The sequence below is a fragment of the Anolis sagrei genome, chromosome 1 (genome assembly GCF_037176765.1).
Source record: "Anolis sagrei isolate rAnoSag1 chromosome 1, rAnoSag1.mat, whole genome shotgun sequence".
Taxonomy (NCBI): domain Eukaryota; kingdom Metazoa; phylum Chordata; class Lepidosauria; order Squamata; family Dactyloidae; genus Anolis; species Anolis sagrei.
Window position 1 is genome coordinate 17,100,953 of NC_090021.1, and position 18,716 is coordinate 17,119,668.

The following is an 18,716-nucleotide window of genomic DNA, read 5'->3' on the forward strand; positions in this document are numbered from 1 at the left end:
CCTGTTATAGTTTGCAATCATAGGGCGAGCCACCTGTCAATTATCGTTAGGTTCCCTGGCCCCGCCCCTTTTTGAGTTTTAGTGGGAATAGGAGCCATTTTGAGTTCAGTCTACACAGAGCAGCTTTCGCACAGAACATAAAACGAAGAGCTCCTGTAGAAAGCTTCGTCTTCTACGGCTTGGCCGGGGAGATACAGCCCCACGGCTTGGCCAGGGAGATATACAGCCTACAGCTTGGCCAGGGTTGTACAGCCCTGCAGCTCCTTTGCTGAGGGACTTCAGCCAGCCATCACAGCAACCTGAACTCCTTCTTTTTCCCTGGAAGTCTACAAAGCTCTGCTTGGCGAGGGTCGCTCACGGAAGCCAGATGCAGTTGGTGCCGGATGCAGGGGCTCCACGCCAACAGAGGCAAGTACAGACTGCCCAGATTAGAAGTGAAGGATTTCCCCATGAATTAGTATACCGTTAAGAAGATAGTGCCTGTTACCAGTGAACAAGATTGCAAGAGCCAGACTGTTAAGAAAGCTTGAAAGTACCTGTTTGTTTTCATCAATAAAGAACTTTATTGGACTTACTTTAAGCCTCTACAATACTTTGTTTTGGGGGAATCTAAGGGCCTTTAATCTGAGGCAGCCCTGGCATCCCGTTGGGCACACGGAATTTATGTCCTGTCTACAGTCATGCGCACAGGCCCAGCGTGCAACAGCACAAACAGACTGCGGAAACTATCGAGGTATCTCCCTTCTAACCTCCGCTGGGAAAATACTCGCAAGAATCCTTGCAAACTGCCTTCTGCCCTTCTCAGAAGACACCCTCCCAGATTCCCTAATGGCTTCCACCCCTCCAGAGGAACAGTGGACATGGTCTTCACTGCACGACAGCTCCAAGAAAAATGGAGGGAACAAAATCAACCTCTGTACATGGCATTCATTGACCTTGCAAAGGCATTCGACACAGTGAATTGCAGTGCTCTCTGGACCATCCTCCAAAAAATTGGGTGCTTAGGTAAACAACGAGCTAGGCTGATGGTTGGCAGCTCAGGCCAACTTGGGGCTTCGAACTTGCAACCTTTTGGTTGATAGATGTGCTAAACCTCTGGCCCTATATATTATAAAACTGCATTATATGGTAGTGTAGTTGAGGCCTGTGATTGTCTAGACCAGAGTTTGAATCCTCGCTTGGCCATGGAAAGACACACTCTCACAGCCTCAGAGGAAAGCAAAGGCAAATCCCCTCTGAACAAACTCTGCTAAGAAAACCCCATGGTAAGTTCACCTTAGGGTCACCACAGCTCAGAAAGACTTGATCACCAAAATGGGAAGCATATGGACTCAACCTTTGCAAGCCTTATTAAACTTACCCAAGTTAATTAATGAAAAACCCCTAGATTTTTTTCTTTTGGCCTCAGGGACCTGAATCTCTTGCTTTGGCTCTCTCTGCCTCTTGCCTTCAATTTGCATAATGATGCCGGCTGAGTCAAAAATACATGATATGCTGTGCTGTCTTTCTGTTCTTATCATGGCAACAATGTTGACGAAGAGGAACAGCCAAACCTGACGAAAAGTCCCTAATTTGCCTGCAGAAAATGTCATCACCAAAAAAGAGTTGACATATAGAGCTCATCCATAAACATGTATTTTGCAAACTAAGGTCTGTTTGTCAGCTTGCCCTGAAACTTTGCAGTCGTAAGCCACGGATGGACTGCCTTAGTTTTACATAATAACTCCGGCTGTGCAACAAAGGGTGACTCCCAATGGCAAGGTTGCTAGTATTTAAAGCTGATTTTCAAGGCTTTTTTTCCCACCAAGCTAGTATAAAATGGAATTGATTGAACCAGAGCTTGCAGCTGCAGCCATTGGTCATAAAAATGAGAAGGAAGAGCAGAATATAACCCTTCCACACAGCAATATAAGCCAGAATATCAAGGCAGATAAAGCACAATATCTGCTTTGAACTGGAGTCCACACTGCCATATAATCTAGTTCAATGCGGATTTTATACAGCTGTGTGGAAGTTAATATGTGTGTGTCAACTGAAAAATAAGATGCATGAATCTGATTGGTCGGGCAATATCCAGGGTGATGGCCGAGTCTGGGGCTTTAGAATACTGTGTTGGGACTCAGCCTGTGTTTCACCCTAAATCTATTATAGTGTTTCCCCTTCTAATGTTTCTGAGCCTGTCTTGGATGACAATGAGGATGAGGTGCAAAATGGAGACACTTTGGACAATTGTTTTTATACTGTGTCTTGAATTTTGTTGCTCCTATGTTGTACACCGCTGTGACTCGCCCCCGGGCTGAGAACAGCGGTATATAAGTAAAGTAAATAAATAAATAAATAAATAAATATGTTGCCTTTTTTTTTTTTTTTTTTTTGCTTTTTGCTTTTGGACTTTTATCAGCTTTATATTCATCTCTTTTATTGGCTCCAATTATTCTTCAAATAAAGATGACTCTTCTTTCATCCAAGGTGTGGTGTATTTAATGATTAGAGGGTCCTGTTCCTACTCTGAGGTGCAACATACGGTTACATTTTTGTTCAGGCTTTCTTTCACTTCTTTTTACCTTTCTCTGGCAAGGTGGGCTGATCAAATGTGAACGACACAATTTTCCTAAGCAGTTGCTCTACTTCGAACTCAGAAATGAAAAATGGAATGTTGGAGGACAAGAAAAGAGATTTAAAGATGGGCTCAAATCCAACCTTAAAAACTCTGGCATAGACACTGAGAACTGGGAAGCCTTGGCCCTTGAGCGCTCCACCTGGAAGTCAGCTGTGTCCAGCAGTGCTGTAGAATTTGAAGAGGTACGAATGGAGGGTGAAAGAACGCATCTCCTCCTATGAACCAGTTAGGACGTTAAGATCATCTGGGGAGGCCCTGCTCTCGGTCCCGCCGGCTTCACAAGCATGCCTGGCAGGGACGAGAGACAGGGCCTTCTCAGTAGTGGCCCCCCGGCTGTGGAACGCCCTTCCTACAGACATTAGATCAGCTCCCTCCTTATTGGCATTCAGGAAGAGAGTGAAGACCTGGCTCTTCGAACAGGCTTTCAACTAAGCAGTGCAATTGATTGATTACTGGAATATGGATTAATGGACAACGAGATCGGATGCTGATTCTATTGATGAGACGTGATGGATTGTTGTTTTGCTGTATTGTTGTATTGATGTTTTGATGTTAATTAATTGATATTACTGTTTTAAATGATTAATGATTTTGTACTGTGTTGTTGATACTGGTTGTTAACCGCTCTGAGTCGCCTGATGGCTGAGAAGAGCGGTATACAAGTGAAGTAAATAAATAAATAAAGAGAGAAACGTGCCAAGAGGAAGGTGCGTCAAGCCAACCCTGATTGGGACTGCCTTCCACCTGGAAACCGATGCCCTCGCTGCAGGAGAACATGCAGGTCAAGAATAGGGCTCCACAGTCACCTACGTACCTACCGCCAGTACACTGACCTTGCGGGACAATCTTACTCGGACAATGAGGGATCGCCTAAGTAAGTAAGTAACACGATTTTCATTTCGTCACAGAATGGGCCTAGGACACAATGGAGCAATGGATTCTAATTGCAAGAAAATGGATTCAACCTAAACATTAGGAAGAATGTTCTGATAGGAAAATCTGTTTGGCAGTGGAATATGTTGTCTTGGAGTCTGGTGGAATCTCATTCTCTGGAGGGTTTTCAGAAGAGGCTGGATGGCCATCTGTCATGAGTGCTTTGATTGTATTTTCCTGCATAGTACAGGGTTGGACTGGATGGCCCTTGGAGGTCTCTTCTAAGTCTATGATTCTATAAACCAACAGGCTAAACCCTTTCCGCCGTTCAGCCTCACTTCTCTTTCCTCCTAAGCGGCTGTTTATTTTTCTTGGCTAGCCGGCCTCTTTCCCATTTCTGCATGCCTGGTTATGGGGATTCCCTGTGGCATTCTGCTGTCAGGGAACATCTTTCCAATATACCCACTGGAGTGTGTGCTCACAAAATATAGGAAACCCACAGCGGAGGTGTGGGGGCTCTTCACTCGGATTCTTAAAACACCCACTATAAATAGCACCTTGGCCAGAGAAAAGGAGACACACACACACAAATAACAATAAAGCGGAGGTGTTCTGCCCAAACTGCCTTAAAATGGAAGAATGCAGATCTTTGCTCAGCCTGCAAAAAAAAACCTGATGCAGAATTCAGGCAGCTCCCAGAGGGCAATCGAAGCTCCGCAAAGGATTCTGGGAGTTTTGAAGCTATAAAATGCTCACTGACCTCATACTCCAGAGAGAGGCCTTACGCGCCTTTGGGGAAGGTGGATGTCATACTTGGACGAAAACAAGACTGACGGTGGATGTCTTAATTCATGCTCTTTAGCGGTGGTGCCAAACAACCCAGGATTTCGCTTTTGTTATGAGCGCGATTACCATTTTCATTATGTGTGCATCAGAACTGTACAGGACAGGGCGTATTGAGTTACAAGCCATTTCTTTTAATGCAGGATGAAGGGAGAAAATACCAAAGCTTGCATGTGTTCCAAGTATCCCCCTTCGGCAGGGAGAGTCCAGATTAATCTTCCAGCATCCCACTTTATTTAGCAGCTTTTAAATAACCCATTTTCTCTCTTTTCCTTTCACTTCCCCCCTTTGATTGCTGAAAATGGCAAATTTTACTTTCAGGCTCCTTCCACACAGCTGTATAAAATCCACATTGAACTGGATTATATGGCAGTGTGTGACCCAGTTCGAACCAGGCAAGATTCTGGAAAAGATTATTAAGGAAGTGGTCTGCAAACACTTAGAAACAAATGCGGTCATCGCTAATAGTCAACATGGATTTATCAAAAACAAGTCATGCCAGACTAATCTGATCTCTTTTTTCGATAGAGTTACAAGCTGGGTAGATGCGGGGATTGCCGTGGATGTAGCATACCTGGATTTCAGTAAGGCTTTTGACAAGGTCCCCATGACCTTCTGGCAAGGAAACTAGTCCAATGTGGGCTAGGCAAAACTACGGTGAGGTGGATCTGTAATTGGTTAAATGGACGAACCCAGAGGGTGCTCACCAATGCTTCCTCTTCATCCTGGAAAGAAGTGACGAGCGGAGTGCCGCAGGGCTCCGTCCTGGGCCCAGTCCTGTTCAACATCTTTATTAATGACTTAGATGAAGGGTTAGAAGGCATGATCATCAAGTTTGCAGACGACACCAAATTGGGAGGGATAGCCAATACTCCAGAGGACAGGAGCAGGATTCAAAACCATCTTGACAGATTAGAGAGATGGACCAAACTAACAAAATGAAGTTCAACAGTGACAAATGCAAGATACTCCACTTAGACAGAAAAAACCAAATGCAAAGATACAGAATGGGGGACGCCAGGATGAAGAGGTAGAATTGATGAGAATCACCCTCTGGGTTTGTTCACTTAACCCAGTGGTTCTCAACTTGTGGTCCCCAGGTGTTTTGGCCTACAACTCCCAGAAATCCCAGCCAGTTTATCAGCTGTTAGGACTTCTGGGAGTTGAAGGCCAAAACATCTGGGGACCCACAGGTTGAGAACCACTGACTTAACCAATTACAGATCCACCTAACCATAGTTTTGCCTAGCCCAGTTTGTTTGCCAAAAGGTCATGGGGGACCTTGTTGAAGGACTTATTGAAGTCCAGTCACTGATTAGCCATTGTGGTTGTGTAATTCCGGGTGTTGTAGTCTTTTAAAAGTACAGTTCCAATGCTCTTCTCTGGCCCTCCAAAAGTTCAGCATTACAGCTGGCAAGCTTTGTGGGGCACTAGCAATTATATTTTCCCAAATACCAGGGACTGGTGCCATATCTGAGCCCATTCACTACAATTGTTTCCTGGACTACCACTTTGTAGCACTGCTGTTTGGAAACCTCCGCTTCCAAATGTCTGTTTCCCCCATTCCTTGGTGCACGCTTAATATCTCCTAGATGCAAAGTTAAAGAAGTTCAGTGCTCAGAAATCTAGAAACAATGATATATATGTAACTTTTAAAAACTGATATGTGTAACCTAGAAACAAGAGAAGCAGTCTGAGTGGATGGATGGATGGATGGATGGAGGGGATGGCATTCCAACGTGGTTATCTAAGTTTGCTGACACCTCCAAAGCAAAATGATGACAGGTTGATCCCAACAATGGCAAGCATAGCAAGAAGAATGGGCCATTAGGCACTATTTGTCAGAGTTAAGCCATGGTCTCACTAAAGCATTGCTGATGACCTAAACTCATTACTGAGGCAGCATATTCTAGCTCCCTCCCCACCCCCAGCTGCCTGATGCAAAGGAATTTACTGTTTCTACCCAGCCTCATTGGAAGGCCGTCCTGTGCATGCTGCAAAAAAGCAGTGCAAATGAACGACAACTTTGAAGAGTTGTCTTTTTTGGATTATTGTTCCCACAATCCCTGAGTGGGTTTTCTATCTTTGCGTGAATTAGAGATACATGCTCATGGCACTCAATATAACTTGCAGTGTTGTTGGAGGGTACCTCCTGAGTAGTGGGAGTTATAGCTTTCTGTGGTAGTGGGAGCCTGTGTGTATACATGGGTAACCCAGCCACACATATACATATTTTTACTGTTATTACGATGAAAAATAATGCCTCCACCTTCGTTACTTGGGTTTTGATGAGAATATTTTAATAAAGCAAACATAGAAAAAATCCTTAGAATGTGCTCTTTAACTACCACTATTCACTTTACCACATAATCACCAGACAATTGGATACATTTCTGCTAACAATGAACAAGTTTTCTGAAGCCGTCATGGAAGAAGTCGACACTCTGTTACAGCAATCCATCGTGCACAGATCTTCCGATAGCTAAGCAAAGCAATAGTGTGACCCACCCGTTCTTGTGAAATGTTGATTATGCTTGAAATCTCTCTCTGAGTGATACGATGATCGCCCTGAATCAATCTGTCATCCTTTTGCTTGTGTAACTCGGTGGTTGCTGTCACAGGACGTCCAACTCTTTGTTTGTCACGCAAGTCCGATGTTCTCACCTCAACATCTTTAAACTTACGTGCCCAATGACGCACAATACTCACATCAACACAATCACCATAAACAGCTTGCCTTCTCAGATGAATCTCCTTTGGGATGACACCTTCTGCTGTCAAGAATTCAATGACTGCACATTGCTTAAGTCACATTGACCAACCATCTGCGCAGGGTTCCCTACTTTGCACTTTAACAACACAACTGTTCAATGCTAAGGCTTCTTGCCAAAATGGAGCTGTAGAGGAGAGTCTACTGAACAAGCCAGTACCTGCCGCATACCAGTACTACCATCTGTTGAGGAGTTACGAAGGTGGATGCATTACTTTTCATTCAACCCTCGTATGTGTATAGAAGATAGACGATATGTCAGTTGTTTGTGCCATTGAAAATAATAAAGTTTCATGTATCCATCCACAGAGGTCTAGAATCATATTGTCAATGAATATGTGGGGGTCTAATGTAATATATAACAAAGCTTTGCTCCACATTTTGCACCACCTTGCTTATTATCCCCAGCCAACACAGCCATAGTTGGCAATTGGCAGTGGGACTTGTAGTCCAATAGATCTAGAAGCCAAAAGGCAAGCAAAAACCTCTGTTATCATGACCTTAGAAGCAGTTGCCTTAAAAGACTGTAATGTATGAAATATTTGTTTGAAAATCCCAACATGCAATGGGACCACTTGCAATATTTACTATGCAAAGGCAACAGGTACCCTCTTGGGAAGCAGGTCAATGAAAAAATAATGAAGGAATGATATTAAAATGCACTCATCTCTTTCCAAGAGGATACCAGGAAAGTCCTCCGCCGTTTTTACTTTCTCATCTGAAGGATATGCCATCAGTGCACCAACCTAGCCATGTAAAAGGCCTGCTCCCGATACATTATACATGGCAGTTTCCCCTTCTGAAAGTATCTTTTATGTATGATTTTAGATGACGACATATAAGTCACAATGTCAGAGGGGAAAAGCCCTTCCCAGAGCCATTCATCCTTTTGAAATTTACAACCCCGAGGAAAAAAGAGAAAAGAGTAATTTTCAAAAGGAAATTTAATGAGTTTCAATGAGATATATATTGCAATAATAATAATAAAAAGAGAGAAAACTTAAATGCAAACTTAAACAATTTAAAAGTTGACTTCCTACCCAGAGTCGATATAATGCTACAGTCAACTTCTCAATACTATTTCATAGAATCATAGAATTGGAAGAGACCTCATGGGCCATCCAGTCCAACCCCCTGCCAAGAAGCAGGAATATTGCATTCAAATCACCCCTGACAGATGGCCATCCAGCCTCTGTTTAAAAGCTTCCAAAAAAGGAGCCTCCACCACACTCCGGGGCAGAGAGTTCCACTGCTGAACGGCTCTCACATTTAACTCATATTTGAACCTTTTCTGGGAAAGGCAAAGAATCAGACTCAATCTTCAAATCCCATCAGGTTCCAATCTTTAAAAAATATCATCCTAAGATTTCTCTTGGATCAGAATGAGCAGTTTGTTCATCTCTGTCATTTTAAAATTCTTTTGTTATTCGGAGGTCTGTACTCTTCCATTTTTGAGTATATAGCAGTCTCACTCCTAAAATCATAGAAGGCAATGCCTTCTAGTTCATCTCTTTTATTTATTCACTAGCTTGGAGACTCGGAGATGCCCAGGTTATTTGAGAAAGGCATTGTTTGTTGTTCAAAGTTTGATAATATCAGTAATGTATAAGGCTATTTATTAGGAAAAAAGCCAGTCTTTGCTTTTGTTTTTTATGAATGCTCTCATTAGAAAATGCATAAGGATGTGGGTGAACCGCAATTCCCAGAATCGTGGGTCTGTCCTTCCCAAACCCAGTCATTTTTCAAAGTTGGCCATGTTGGGTTTGAGTGCCAAGTTTGGTCCAGATCTGATATCAGCTGAGTTCAGTGCTCTCTGGATACGGGTGAACTACAGCTCCCAGATTCCCAGGGCAGTCACCCCCAAACCCAGCCAGTATTCACAGTTGCCCATGTTGGGTCTGTGTGCCAAGCTTGGTCCAGATCCATATTGTCCAGAATGCTGCAGCCAGGTTACTCACAAAAACGCCCATGAAATGCCATATAACACCAGTGCTGCGGCATCTACACTGGCTCCCAATTGAGTATTGTGGTTAGTATAAGATGCTGGTCCTGACCTTTAAAACTTTATATGGCCAGGGTCCATTGTATCTTAGAGACCATCTCTCCTTCTCCCATCATCGGAGGCCGCCACGACCATCCCAATGCGATTTGCTCTATATACCGGGTCCTAGGGAAATGCACTTGGAAAGCACCAGACTTCTCTATTTCTGCCCCTGCCTTATGGAATTCCTTGCCTCCCTATTTGAGGGCCATACATGACTTAGGGCATTTTATCCTAGCACTTAAGACCTGGCTTTTTACTAGAGCATTTGACCCATGTTAATTTTAATATGTGTTTTATCCTGTATAATTTCTGCAATGTAAATCGCCTAGATCATCTCGGATGGAGGGCGATTAATAAGTAATTAAAGATGATGAGATGATGATGATGAACATCTGTTATAGAACTTCAATATGCCAATGACAACATAGTCTATGCACATTCAGAAGAAGACCTATAAACCACTCTAAACACCTTTACAGAAGCATATGAGAAGCTGGGTCTCTCATTGAACATCGAGAAAACCAAAGTGCTCTTCCAGCAGTCACCAGACAATCCCTCTGCAATGCCAGAAATACAGCTTCATGGTGTAACATTAGAAAATGTTGACTATTTCCACTACTTTGGCAGCCACCTCTCCACAAAAGTCAATATTGACACTGAAATACAACATCACCTGAGCTCTGTGAGTGCAGCGTTTTTCTGAATGAAGCAGAGAGTTTTTGAGGACTGGGACGTCCATAGGGAGACCAAGGTGCTTGTTTGTAAAGCTACTGTCCTCCCAACCCTGCTATACAACTATGAAACGTGGACTGTGTACAGATGTCACACTCAACTTCTGGAATGATTCCATCAGCGTTGCCTCCAAAAAATCTTGCAAATCTCTTGGGAAGACAGGTGGACAAATGTCAGCGTGCTGGAAGAAGCAAAGACCACCAGCACTGAAGCGATGCTCCTATGCCATCAACTTCGCTGGACTTGCCATGTTGTCCAAATGCCTGATTACCATCTCCCAAGTTACTATAATCCCAACTCAAAAATGAGAAACATAATGTTGGTGGACAGGAAAAGAGACTTAAAAATGGGCTTAAAACTGTGGCATAGACACCGAGAACTGGGAAGCCCTGGCCACTGAGTGCTATAGCTGGAGGTCAGCTGTGACCAGCAGTGCTGCAGAATTCAAAGTCACAAATGGATGGCGAAAAGGAGAAACGTGCCAAAAGGAAGGTGCATCATGCCAACCCTGATCAGGACCGCCTTCCATCTGGAAACCAATGTCCTCACTGTGGGAAAACATGCGGATCAAGAATAGGGCTCCACAGCCACCTATGGGCCCACCACCAAGACACCAGACTTGGAGGACCATCATCCTCGACCAATGAGGGATTGTGTAATGTTATTAATGTTAACATATGACCTACAGTTCAAATAAAGCAATGGCTTTGAACAATAAAATAAAATTGAAATCAAGGGAAGAGCCAAGAGCCCACAAACTGAAATGTGATCGTAGTACAGTCGTACAGACTTCAAAGGATGAAAGGCATAACTATAAGTGATTCAGTCTGATGGGAACATGCCAAAAGGCATTTCTTCAGAGCTTGATGTAGCTCTTCAACTTTCGTGAGGAGACAATCCATTGGTCTCTCTTTCTGTCACACACAAAAAATATTGAGTACGAAGATTCTATAAAAGTGTATCTTTTGTCTATAACTGTATTCTGATTTTGCTTAGGATGTAAATAAAACCACCGTCAAACCAGTAGAACCTACAAGCCCCTAAAACCGGAAGTCTAACTGTGTAGACCATAAAGCAATTTCCAAAATCCAGGTAAATAAATTTCAGCTCTTTGTGTTAATGCATCTCTAGAATTCTCTGGCTGGCATATTTGCAGATGAAATTAAGTGCACATGAGATTTCCTGAGATTTGTTTCTTTAGGTTCTGTCTTTAATTCTGCTGACTGTTCAGGTTTGCTTTGTCCAATCTGTCCCGCAAAATAGTATGGCTCCAATAAATGCCATGGTATAAGAGCGCTTGTTCATCTATATAAATAAAAATGTAATGTTCGTTTGTGGGATTAACGTAACTCAAAAATCACTGGGCAAATTGACACCAAATTTGGACACAATACACGCATCAGGCCAACAAGTGACCATCATTCATAAAAACACTGAAAAACACAGCAGAAGAGACTTCAAAAGCCAAAAAACAAAAATTTCATTACAACACATGTGCAAAACCACATATACACAAATATACACACACACATATGCACACACAAAACACATATACACATACTGGGCCACAGCAATGTGTGGCAGGGGACGGCTAGTAATAGAATAATAGAATCATAGTTAGAAGAGACTTCATGAGCCATCCAGTCCAAACCCATTCTGTCAAGAAGCAGGAAAATCGCATTCAAAGCACCCCCGACAGATGGCCATCCAGCCTCTGTTTAAAAGCCTCCAAAGAAGGAGCCTCCACCACACTCCAGGGCAGAGAGTTCCGCTGCTGAAAAGCTTTCACAGTTAGAAAGGTCTTCGTCATGTTCAGGTGGAATCTCCTTTCCTGTAATTTGAAGTCATTGCTCTGCATCCTAGTCTCCAGGGCAGCAGAAAACAAGCTTGCTCCCTCCTCACTACGACGTCCTCTCACATATTTATACATGGCTATGATGCCTCCTCTCAGCCTTCTCTTTTTCAGGCTAAACATGCCCAGCTCTTTAAGCCACTCCTCACAGGGCTTGCTCTCCAGACCCTTGGTCATTTTAGTTGCCCTCCTCTGGACACCTTCCAGCTTGTCAACATCTCCCTTCAATTGCGGTGCCCAGAATTGGACACAGTATTCCAGGTGTGATCTGACCAAGGCAGAATAGGGGGGTAGCGTGACTTCCCTGGATCTAGACACTAGACTCCTATTTACACAGGCCAAAATCTCATTGGGTTTTGAATATCATTTCATAGTCCAGCAAAGACATATACAGGTGGTCCCCAAGTTACCATCAAGATAGTGTCTGTAGGTTTATCCTTAAGTTGGATTTGTTTGTAAGTTAAAATAGGTACATTTTAAGTGTAACTCCAGCCATATATATCTCTATCTTTGGATAGCATAGGGAAGGATTAACACCCCTGTGGTGTTTCTTTTGATGTCTGTGCCTCTGTTCAGAAGTTTTTTCCTCACTTTCCATCCCTATGATAATTGGATCTTGAAAAATGTGGCTTGTTATGGAAACAATGATTGGTGAGAAAGTTTTAGTGGAGACACCTTTTCCCCATGATAACTCTTCCAGGAGTGAACTCCCCTTCCAAGGAGTAGATTTCTCTGACCCCTGTTCTTAACTATGAGTTGTTTGTAAGTCATATGTTTGTAACTCAGGGACTGCCTGTATATGCCAATACAACTATTCATGTTTGTGGATCTAAGTATTGTCTCTTGGCCTAATCTCCTTCCCATCTCATCTTAAGAGCCAACAGTAAGTGAAAGAGGTCTATCTATTCAGCTGGGTTACAGGAGAATGACATTTCCACTACCCTCCCATCACCAAGGCTGTGGCAAGTATTTGTGATGGGGGTCCTGCTTCTGATTGTCACAGCCTTGCTCATTGGTGGAAGGGACAATGGAATCCATGTATCCAAAACTGATCTCTTTCACTCAATCCAGCTGCTGCTTCTTCAGGTGGTGTCTAAAGGTGAATTAGGAAGTTGAAATGCATATAGGTTTAAAGTATGAATAGGCTTGTTGTTGTTGTTGTTCATTCCTTCAGTTGTTTCTGACTCTTTGTGACCTCATGGACCAGCCCACGCCAGAGCTCCCTGTCAGCCGTCACCACCCCCAGATCCTTCAAGGTCAATCCAGTCACTTCAAGGATGCCATCCATCCATCTTGCACTTGGTCGGCCCCTCTTCCTTTTTCCTTCCATTTTCCCCAGCTTCATTGTCTTCTCTAAGCTTTCCTTTCTTCTCATGATGTGGCCAAAATACTTAATCTTTGCCTCTACTATCCTTCCCTCCAGTGAGCAGTCGGGCTTTATTTCCTGAAGTATGGACTGGTTTGATCTTATTGCGGTCCAAGGCACTTTCAGAACTTTCCTCCAACACCACAATTCAAAAGCATCTATCTTCCTTCGCTCAGCCTTCCTTATGTTCCAGGTCTTGCATTCATAGCTTACTACTGGAAATACCATTGCTTTAACTATGCAGATCTTTGTTGCCAGTGTGATGTCTCTACTCTTCACTATTTCATCAAGATTGGTCATTGCTCTCCTTCCAAGAAGTAAGTGTCTCCTGATTTCCTGGCTGCAGTCTGCGTCTGCAGTAATCGTTGCACCTAGAAATACAAAGCCTCCATGTTTTCTCCCTCTATTTTCCAGTTGTCAATCATTCTTGTTGCCATAATGTTGGGATTTTTTTTATGTTTAGCTGCAACCCAGCTTTTGCGCTTTCTTCTTTCCCCTTGATCAGAAGGCTCCTCAGCTCCTCCTCGCTTTTGGCCATCAAAATGGTGTCATCTGCATATCTAAGGTTGTTAATATTTCTTCCAGCAATTTTAACTCCAGCCTTGGATTCATCAAGTTCCACACGTCACATGATGTGTCCTGCATACAAGTTGAATAGGTTGGGTGAGAGTATACAGCCCTGCCATATACCTTTCCCAATCTTGAACCAGTCTGTTGATCCGTGGTCTTTTCTTACTTCTCCTACTTGGTCGTTATACAGATTCCTCAGGAAACGGACATGGTGACTTGATATTCCCGAGAACTTGCCACAATTTATTATGATCCACACAGTCAAAGGCTTTAGAATCATCAATATAACTGTGCTGTCGCACACTGGGCCTATGACAATGTCTGTTTGTAGGACGTGCTTTCTGTATGCCCAACGGGACGCCGGGGTGCCTCAGCTAAACAAAGTTCTGTAGAGGTTCAAAGTAAGTCCAACAAAGTTCTTTATTAAGGTTTAAATCTTTGAACAAATGAACAAAATGCCATATAATCTTGAAAAACTGGTAGTTTTCTCGATCTGCCAACAAGGGACAGGCAACTGCTTGATGAACTGTTCCTATTTTATTTACCTTCCGACCCCTCCTTGGGCAATCTTTCTTAACCCTGCTGGCGTGAGGCCCCAACTCCTGGCTCCAAGCTGCATTATGGATAGCCCGAGTGGTCCCTTACCAGGCAATGGTTGCTGCAGATTTGCCAAGCTGGTGTCCTTTTAGTTTCTCCACAAAGGCTGTGGAACTATTTCTTTGCCCAGCAAAGGCTGGCTGTATTCCTCTACCAAAGCTGTGGAACTATAACTTTATTCCCCGCCAAGGCTGTAGAGGTTTTCCTTTTTCCCCAGCAAAGGCTGGCTGTAGATCTATATCTTTGACCCCGGCAGAGCTGTAAGAAGCAAAGCTTTTTACAGGTGGGGTGGAGAAAAGCCCACACATCCTACTGTAGGGCTCCAAACTGTGAGACTGAACTAAAAGTTCCCTTTTCCCTCCAAACCTGGGGAAAGGGGCGGATCTATAGGTTGTTGGCCCGATGATTGCAACCTGGGGAAAGCTACCCAATTGCAAAAAAGCATAGCTTGAATAGATTCATGCAAACTAACAGTGCACGAAAAGAAATTCAAATCTCCTGGCACAGCTGTGCCAGCGCAATAACAGAAATAGATGTTTTTCTGAATAGATAGTCTATCGAAATAACTGTAGAACTGAATACCACCCTACTTAACTATAACTCATGTGTGTCCCCCACCTCCGCCCAGGGGCGGCTCAACCCATTACGCAAAGTAAGCATTTGCAGTATAGTTGATTTTGCCCAGGGGTGCTCTTGAGGTGCTCTTGGGGGGAAATAGACCTTGACATATGCAAGGTGTAGTTGCTGGGATGTATAGTTCACCTGCAATCAAAGAGCATTCTGAACTCCACCAGTGATGGAACTGAACCAAATATGGCACACAGAACTCCCACAACGAACAGAAAATATATATCAGTGATTGGTTGGCGGGGAGGGGGCGACAAAATACTGTTTGCTTACCGTTGAAACTTACCTAGGGCCGCCTCTGCCCCTGCCCCATCCTAACATTTATGGGCACTTCTCAATGCATAGTAAACAGCAGCCACATGCTAATCAGTAATCTCTCCTGACTAATCCTTCTGTGTGTGTGTGTGTCCCCTCCCTCCCCCATTCACTCCCAGTAAGAGGATTCTGGTCGCAAGCATGCCCAGAGATTTCTAAGAATAAAAGGAGTGCCAAGAAAGGCAGCTCCGAAGGACGTCAGGGAAATCAAACCCGACAGATTGGTGTCATATAAGGGAAACTATGATGGCAAATCTTGTCCTGCACTGTTGGGGAACATGGTTTTGCTTTATGACACTTCAAATATGATGGGTATGTCAGTGGACAGGTGGTTGTTTAGACAAAATGGTCAAAGGTATATATCTATGTGTAGCATTTGATGGTGTTGAGAGGTGATGATTAGCTATCCCTGATTGTTTCCTCTCTGGAGTTTATTTATTTATTTATTTCTCGCACTTCTCAACCCCCAAGGGGGGACTCAGGGCGGCTTACAAAAAGGCACAATTCAATGCCGGCACAACAACAAGGTAAACAAATTCAACATATAAACAGTAATTAACCAATTAACAATTAAAACAATTAAAACAGTCCATTATATATCACAATCCCTAAAAACAATCTAGTGCTCAACGTTTATAGCTCAGAGTCCGTTCCCCTGTGTTTGGGTGTTATTTTACTGTTATAATTTTAGAGGGTTTTTTTTTAATACTAGTAGCCAGATTTTATTCATTTTCATGTTTCCTCCTTTCTGTTGAAATTGTCCACATGCTTGTGGATTTCAATGGCTTCTCTGTGTAGTCTGACATGGTGGTTGTTGGAGTGGTCCAGCATTTCTGTGTTCTCAAATAATATGTTGTGTCCAGGTTGATTCATCAGGTGCTCTGCTATGGCTGACTTCTCTTGTTGAAGTAGTCTGCAGTGCCTTTCACGTTCCTTCATTCCAACAGACCTCACAACCTCTGAGGATGCTTGACATACATGCAGGTGAAACGTCAGGAGAGAATGCTTCTAGAACATGCACATATAGCCCCAAAAACCTAGAACAACCTTGTGAAGAGGAAGTTCAACAAAGATCTTGCTTCTGATTGTCACATCGGAAGTTCAATAAGGATCTTGCTTCTGATTGTCATATCTCCTCTGCCTAGATCAGTGGTTCTCAACCTGTGGGTTCCCAGGTGTTTTGGGCTACAAGTCCCAGAAATCTCAGCCAGTTTACCAGCTGTTAGGATTTCTGGGACTTGAAGGCCAAAACATCATGGGACCCACAGGTTGAGAACCACTGGTCTCGATCAACCAGAGAGCAGACCTCTATTACTGCCTGCAGTTGCTGCCTAGAACAGACAAAATGGTGAGGCTGGACCAGGAAAATAAGCTAAATAAATATATTATCTCAAATCATTGCCAAAGTTTTGAATAAGAGCTCTCCAAATCTTTGCAATCACTGGCCATGCTTTCCGAAGGACTCTGTGAGTTATTAGCCAAAATGTAACTTTTCCAAGCACTGGTATGGACCATGCAAGAACGGATTTATTCTTGTTAGGTTGAATCCAGAGCCTGCCTTTTGGATTATATCCATGGAAGGTATCTCCACCTGGTTTTCAGGAATTCATCCTATGCTACAGTTTAAACTATTGATTGATTGATTGATAGACCAAGCTGACTTATTGACTCAATTTCTTCTGGGATTGGATCCAAGGTCGATTTTCAGCTTCTGTGCAGTGTTTTCAGGAGATTGGGAGGGTTGCCTCGAGGATAGTGGGACTGGGAAGAAGTACACTCCATTGCCCAGTTGCGTTCGTCTATATTTGGATCCAAACGTTGGTATGCATTATCTGTTCAGTCTTCCTATCGCAAGAGTCAAACTTTTGACAAGCTCTCACATCATTTTATTTCCCGCATCATAGCAGAGATATAAAGAACAGGGGAAAGGAACACGCTAAGGCATTATGGATTTTTCCTTCGCCAGCCTTGCCTCTGAAATTTTCTTTTCACCCAGGAGGCCAAAAGACTGAATCACAGCCTTGGGGATGAGGATATTTCAACTATTAAACAAGACCTAGATTTGATCTTTGCCATTTTGCATTTCAGTTTAACAAGGGTCACCCTCAAAGAGTTTAACAAAGGATGCTTGTGAATGATCACAAAAGCTATGTGTCTTTGGAATTATACGCACGAGCAATCCAGGCAAGAACTTAAATGAAACGTCTGGGGCTCAACTTGTACAAAGAGTCAGGGAAAATGAATCTGGTTGTTGGAAGGAACACTTCTTTGGGTACATGCCAATGGGCAGTGTCCATCTCTTAGTTCAAATGAACTCATGCTTTGAGAATGACATCTCACCAAAGTGCTTCAAAGACTATATTTGCCCACTACAAGCTCTTTTGCATTACTGTCAACTTGAGACCTATGCTATCTGAATGGTAGAGATTCTTCTTCCAGATACATTAGAGTTGAGCATTCAATCAAACACACAATGGTTTTTATATAATTTATCGTATTAGGAATGAACCAAGGATACAGTTGTGATGTGTTTAAGAAAACACAAAGTTTAAAAACTTGGCATTATAATAAATTCCTTTGACCAGTAGCTGACCACTTGGACTGCCTCTGGTCCTCCATTGTGCATGTGGCAGGGCTCAGGCTGCATTGTAATAGGTGGTCTGTGGTTTGTTCTTCTTTGCACTTGCATGTCATGGACTCCACTTTGTGGCCCCATTTCTTAAGGTTGGCTCTGCATCTTGCGGTGACAGAGTGTAGTCTATTCAGCGCCTTCCAAGTTGTCCAGTCTTCTGTATGCCCAGGGGAGAGTCTCTCTTGGTATCAGCTATGGATTGAGGTTTCGGGTTTTAGCCTGCCACTTTTGGACTCTCGCTTGCTGAGGTGTTCCTGCAAATATCTCAGTAGGTCTTAGAAAACTATTTCTTGATTTAAGGCGTTGGTGTGCTGGCTGATACCCAAATAGGAGGTGGGCTGAAGATGTCATTGCCTTGGCCCCTTCATTATTGGCTGCTACTTCCTGGTGGATGTCAGGTGGTGCAATACTGGCTAAACAGTGTAATATTTCTGGTGATGTAGGGTGCAGGCAGCCTGTGATAATGCGGCATGCCTCATTAATAGCCACATCTAATGTTTTAGCATGGTGAGATGTATCCCACACTGGGGGACATGAGAGAAGCCTCCCCCCAAGATTACAACACATCTGGGCATCTCCTGGCTGAAACTCTCACTCCAGAAGCAACCAGAAGCCACTTGCAGCACAAAGAACATGAGATGAGGTGAGCTGTGGTCGATAAGAATGAAGCTGACTGAGTCCAGTATTTTATTTACAAAGCAGTCAACCACATGACACATTTGGTCACAAACAAGATGTGAGTGCAAACACATTTCCATTGAACACATCTCCTTCTCCAATCCCATGTTTTCCCCTACATGTTTGACCTACAAATGTGGAGTGCCAACTGCATGTCTGGTGTCTAAATGAAACTTTAAAAGTATAACTTCTAAGCA